Here is a 7245-nt window from a genome sequence, read left to right as displayed (position 1 = left end):
TACCAGCAGATGCTTCGGAGGAGACCGTGCGCATATATGCACGTGTGTATATTATGATGCTTCTGTCGACACATCTGTTCATAGACAAGAGTGCTAATCGGGTCTACCTTCACTAGTTGCCTTTTGTGACGATACTTGACGACATGGGCAGCTATAGCTGGGGCGCCGCTGCATTGGCGTGGCTGTACCGATGCATGTGCAGGGTGGCGAACAGAAACGTCACCAGCTTGGCTGGACCCCTACAGTTGCTACAGTCATGGATCTTTTGGCGGTTCCCCATGCTGAGGCCGCAGGGTTTTAATGCTTTCTCTTTTCCATTGGCATCCAGGTATAATTTAATTCACGTATTCTTTCAAGTTCATTACGTTCTATATATAAAATACATACTTACGTGCTATTTCTGCAACTCAGATGGGCCACATATTTGCCCACTTCTGATGGGAAGGAACAACGGATTATTCAGTATCGTCTGGCATTGGATCGACTGACTCATCGAGATGTAAGTATTTTGTTTTTGTTCGTCATTGTTTTAATTGTTTTTCCCACACTTATATGTATACATTGGTACAATGCTGACTTGCCTCATGTCTATCAGATTGTGTAGGAGCCTTATAGTTCTCTGGACGTACTGGCAGTCATCCATCCAGAGATACTGACTGAGGAGCACAGCCGGTTATAGCGGGCTATCACCAGCCTGATATACTTTGTAGTGATTGAGTGCCATCAGGTAGACAAGGTCTTCCCACAGCTAGGGGGCATACAGCATCTTCCTGAGCCAGCGCTCAACATAGAGTATCTTCATAGTAAGGACGGCACGGGTGGAGATAGATGGTTCCCCACTTACTATAGGACATGGCATCAGCATTGGGACGAGCGAGTTTGCTTTGTGTTGAGTGTCTAGAGAGTTCCTGATCCTGGTCCATCCGCTGAGTACCTGGACTGGTGGCACCATGTTGCACATAGGATTCTATCACCAGGGATTGCTTTCGCCGACCCCAGGCTGACCCAGGTTCCGGACGATGCCATACTCAGAGGGTCGTCGCAGGCGCCGACTAGAGTTCCAGCGTCCGATATGCCGGATAACAGACGTGTGGAGCGGAGACGACGCATCGGTACACGTGCCACTAATCGCGAGTGGCGCTGGCTCAACGACATGATGCAGAAGGAGCAGGTTGGTGGTGATGACGGAGGCCAGGCAGATCATCGCCTTCGTCGATCTACTGCTAGACGATGGACTGCTCGTGGTGGACGAGCACTTCCCGTCCACCATGATGACGAGGTTGGATCGTCCCGTCGGCACCCTACAGACACTCATGTTGGTGGCACCGCAGAGGCTAGTATGGGTGGTACACCTTTTACTCACGTATCTAGCTCTCAGGTACTATATGAGTATAGCACACAGCTGTTAGCCGATCTTGCTACCACTTCTTTCACCATGAATTTGGACGATCAGTTGGGTGGACCCCAGTTCTATGCGAATTTTGCTGAGATGATACAGGGTGACGACGTTCATCAGTACCAGAGCCCGATTCCAGGCGGCCCTTCCGACCCTCCGAAGTATAGGCCACAGCCAGCGGATGTGCCGTCCCAGATTCTTGAGACCCAGCTCCCGGTAGACCTGAATGAGCCCGCAGGTAGCCCGTACAACACTTGGTTCGGCATGGGGGGACGCCACCATCTGCATTTGGAGTTGGGCCACAGGAGGCTCCACCGGGAGATCGGCGAGCGGCTAGGGTTAGGCGTCCGACTCGATGTGGCACAGGCTCGCACCTACTTAGTCAATTCAGGGGCGACCATGATGTTGATGGTGACCAACAGCAACGCCGATTGTCTTATTTCCGACCGTTATCCTTGTATGAATTATGACTTATTTATTTTCTGTTAGGGTTAACGACTTGTGACAGTTATATCTGTATGAGTTATGTAGTTAACTTATTCTGTGTTATTGTTAATGTTTGGTGGCTATTATTTTTGTACGACTTATTGCGAATGACGATTACATTTTGTATCAATTCGTGCATTTTGCATCATGGGTTGTTACTATTAACATATAATCACCACTATACTCATAATCCGCTACAGGGTGTAGCAGATTATGCACAAACGCCATTTGGTCATAAACCGCTACAGGGTATAGCAGTTTATGAGTAATGCAGCCCTCAACGTAATCTGCGATACCCTGTAGCGAATTACGTGCAATTGAGTTTCGCTACAGAGTGTAACAGATTATATACAGTTATGTTTGTGCATTTACGTCTGGAAATTGTCAATGTTATATTTACGTAAAAAAATTTTTCAATCATTTTATTCGTGTAAATTGTCCTTATATTTGATTATTAATTTCAATAATTGACGACTATAGTTTATTATTACATCAACTTCTGTCGTCATATAGATATTTTCTCCCTTTGCATTATAATATTCAAATTAAATATGCAATGGTACAATAATTGAAGACACGTGTACGACGAATATATACAATCTGCAAATTATTGAAGTGAGGGTATTTTTCATCTACAGATATAAAAACGTGTTTTACATTAGTATTTCAAATTAATATAAAATTCTTCCTTTTAAGATTACTTTTTAGCATAACGAGTGGATTGAACATGGACGTCTTTTCATGCCTAATGCATTAATATTGCATACAGCAATTTTTTTTACCCTAGAAGTGTAAAAGTATCTGAGAAATTTCATTTGCCCTGGTCCACCACTTCAGAAAATTTGCAGAAGTGATATGTTATCTTTTTAATTTGAAGATAAATGTCTGTAGAAATTTTAGTTGAAGTGAAAAATTAGGGTCTTTTAATATGTTACATTTCCGAATAAATATATAGTATGAGTGATGCGTTTATGATACTGTAATATTTACAATTAAAGACCATTCAATCCATCTGCATGCATAAAATAAGAAAAAAAAATCTTCGTACTAATTTTTATTGGTTTATAATTAAGCACATTTTAATAGGGGGTGGTTGGATTAAAATTTTTTAAGCTAACTATATTAACACTTACGTTTAATTTAGTAAAGTTTTTTGAAAAAGTACTTTGTCGTACTTTTTAAAATGACAAACACTTTATTTGCTTCAGTAAATCAAAAGGGTAATGTGTTTGTATTTGTCATTTTTAAATGTTAGGAGTATTTTTAAAAGCATCTAAGTAAAAAATTTTTAAAGTTGGCTTATATTTATTAAAATTAAAAAATCTAATAATATAATCTCATATATTAATTAATATCTAAATTTAATTTTTATATTAATATCTATTATATTATTTTTAAATATACTATTTTACTAAATACATTGTTATTTATGTTTATTAAAATTTTTTTTTAATTTAATTTAATAAATATAGATGCTACGACTTTAAAAAAATTAATTTTTAAAAATTAATTTTTATAAACTATTTTTAAAAAGTAAAAAATTTTACTAAATTAAGTGCTTGTTTAGGTGTCATTAAATTAATATAAAAAGATATTTGATAGATAAGTACTTTTTATTTTTAGCGTATTTGATAAATTTTTAGTAGTAAAAATAAAAATATTAAAAAAATAAAAAATATTTTTTTGAGAAGTTACAATCTTTTTAAAAAAAATTTTTAAAATTTTACATAATAAATAAACAAAAATGTATTTTTATATTATTATATTCAAATATAATTGATAGATTTTTTTTCATAAGATATCTAAATATAAATTTATTTTTACTTTTTATAAGATTTTAAAAATTCGAAAAAATATTTTATTAAAAATTCACCTAAACAAGCCCTAAATCTTAATTAAAAGAAGATTAACCATTCGCTCAACTACACATTCAGACTTTTTACATATACATTTTGTAGTTAAAAGCTTGATTAAGAATTAATAAGTAATTAACCAGGGTGAAAGATCTAAAATAACAACACCGTACCTGTCATAATTTACATGGAACTTGGATTTGGAATTCATTACATATGACCCTAAATAACGCACCTAGCATGATTTACATGGTACATGGCGGAAGTGGGTTAATTTCCACCTAAAATCTTACAATGCAATAACCATAGGAACTCACTCATTTTTAATTAAGAAAAATATAAGGAAGTTAACACTTTTTATTAATATTTTAAATTAATATTTCAACAACGTCGTTCGGTTCATAATAAAATATATAAGACTTTGTTATTATTATTGAATTATGATTTAAAATTTAAAATTAAATATAAAAATATTTTTTGATGAAACATTAAATAAAAATAATAAATTTTATTGATAACTTAATATTGTTCTTTAATTAAAATCTATAGGAGTTAACTGTAGTACACAATAATTACCGAAAAACCTACACTACCTACCTAATATTGTGGATATTTTAATGGTTTAAGGTAATATTTATTTTTAGAGATTAGAATTGAAATTAGAGAACTGAAATTTTAATTAATAATTTTTTTAAAAGAAATATTTTTATTTAATTTTTTAAATTTTAAATTTATATTTTTTATTTTTATATTTATTTTAAATTAAATATAATATTTAACCATAATTTAATTTAATATATTTTATACTAAATATAATATAAAAACTTAATTTAATTTTAATCTCTTAATTTCTATTTTTTTAATCTCTATCTCTCTTTTAAATACAATCTAAATATTTAACTACACATGATTTTGCTAGAGAGATAGTAAAAAATATCGAACAACCAGAAAATAAAAATTAATAGAAATTCAAAAACTATACGTTCAAAATTCAAAAATTATACTCCAAAATTCATGTTATCCGGTGATTGTCTTATTGACTTTTTTTTTTCATTGTTTTCCCAAATTTATCTTTGTTCAAGAATTTTGACACGGACAATGTGTATGAAAAGATATTCTTGATCAACATCTATGTCTTAAAAAAAATTTCGATATAAAGACATTTAGTCATAATAATAATAATAATAATAATAATAATAATAATAATAATAATAATAAAATTCTACGTCCAAACAAAATATTTAACCAAATTGTTATAACAACTTTTTAAATCATGCGCCTTCTTCTCTTTCTCTTTTTTCTCCATTTCCTCCTCCTCCTCCTCCTCCTTCTTCTTATTCTTCCAAATTCGCACACACAGATGGTTCTTCTTCTTCTTCCCTTCTTCTTTTCCTCCTCCTCCTTCTTCTTCTTCCAAATTCATGCACGCGGGTTCTTCTTTGCTTCTTGCTATCGTCATCACCAATAATACCAATATATTTTGTAAACGTCTTTATTAGTTCTAATTTTTTTTGCTGCCATCATTAAATAATTTTGGTTCATTTCTTAATTTATTTCGATTCATTTGTATGTTAATTGAGGTTTACTTGATGCTGCTAATAAGTATTGATCAAATTTTTATTCCTTAAGTAATTTCGGTTTATTTCTTAGTTTAACTGAGATTCATTTGGATCCAGAAATAAATTCGATATGTTTTTGTTAATGATTGAGTCTTTTTAACTATTTCAATTCATTTGTATGCTAATTGAGATTCACTTGATACTGCTGATAAATATTAACCAATTTTTTTATTCTTTAACTAATTTCGGTTCATTTCTTAGTTTAATTGAGGTTCATTTGGATCCAGAAATAAATTTGATGTGTTTTTGTTGATAATTGAATTTTTTTTATTACTAGTTCAAATCTGAACTAATTGAATAGAATAGAGTAGAATATGATGCAATTGAATAAAGTGATCATGAATAATTTGATTCTTGTTTGCTAAAAAATTTGGTTAATACTTATTAGTAACATAAAGTGAACCTCAATTAACACAAACACATCGAATTTATTTCTGAATCCAAATGAACCTCAAATAAACTAAGAAATGAACCGAAATTATTTAAAGAATAAAAATTTGGTCAATACTTATCAGCAGTATCAGGTGAATCTCAATTAACACACAAATGAACTAAAATTAATTCACAAATGAATCGAAATAAACTAAAAAATGAACCAAAATTATTTAATGATGGCAACAGAAAAAATCAAAACTAATAAAGATGTTAGCAAAATGTTGATAATGACGATAACGAAGAAGAAGAAGGAGGAGGAGGAAACGGATATGTTGTGTTATTGAAATGTGCGTATATATACGCTGGTGTGATGAGAGTAGTTTTTGGTAAGTTTGGACAAACTTAATTAGATTTAATTGCCAAAAATACTTGAATGTGTAGTTAGACTGTTGTAATAATAATAATAATAATAATAAAGATGACGATGATGATGATTTAACTAATTTATGATATAGTTTAAAATATAATGAAACTTTTTTAATATTTATAATATATTTAATACATTAAAAAATAAAAAATTTATAAAATATTTTTTTTATATTATAAAACACAAATTAATAAAATTCTAATAATAATAATAATAATAATAATAATAATAATAATAATAATAATAATTTATGGAAGTGGGGCCGCGGGTTCTCTCTTATCTTTTTGATTTGTGAGCTTCTGTCGTACTTTTGAAATTAATACACAAACTCACAAAAGACAAGGAATTGTCTATTTAAAGGTCTATGTGTTGTGATAAGTATAAAAGCTGAGTTGGATGCTCATTAATGTCTGGGCGGCTCAGCTTCTCAATGATAAATGGCATTAAAGAAATGTTGAAAAAGTAAAGTATGTTACTATTATAAATAGTAGAATGTTGTTTTACATTCGGACATACAAAAAACAACAGCAATATAATAATATTCTCTTTTTTTCTCTTACTATAAACAAATGCTATTATCTCTCTCTACTTTTTATACTCCTTTCCATCTTTATATATATATTTATGCAATTCTCTCTATCTTTACTTTTTATACTCCTTTCTATCTTTGTATATATATATATACATTACAACATATAATTTTATTATATATATATATATATATATATATATATATATATATATATAAATTATTATTGAGCTAATTATTTTAATTTTAGAGTCTTCTATTTATACATCTTTATTATATATATATATCTTTTATTTTACAACACGTTATCAGCACGAGACTCTGATCAAATTTTTAGGAAGACTCAGGTAACAAATTTTTCATTATGTCGAAACTCTCTCATCTTGAATTCAATGCTCTTGATATATCTGGAAACAATTATTTATCATGGATATTAGATGCTGAAATCCATCTTGATTCAATGGATCTTGGAGATACCATTAAGGCTGAAAATAATGCATCCCAGAAGGATAAAGCCAAAGCCATGATTTTTCTTCGTCGTCACCTTGACGAAGGAGTGA

General features: G+C 31.0%; 1 pseudogene; it reads left to right on the top strand.

Moving 5' to 3' along the window:
* Positions 1–1072: 1072 nt before the first annotated feature.
* On the top strand, positions 1073–1733 carry LOC148546707 (uncharacterized; annotated as a pseudogene).
* Positions 1734–7245: the final 5512 nt, after the last annotated feature.

Source organism: Arachis ipaensis, chromosome B9, assembly GCF_059453495.1.
Source record: "Arachis ipaensis isolate K30076 ecotype BB chromosome B9, ASM5945349v1, whole genome shotgun sequence".
In the NCBI taxonomy this organism is placed as follows: Eukaryota; Viridiplantae; Streptophyta; class Magnoliopsida; order Fabales; family Fabaceae; genus Arachis; species Arachis ipaensis.
This window is presented reverse-complemented; position numbering and strand designations above follow the sequence as displayed.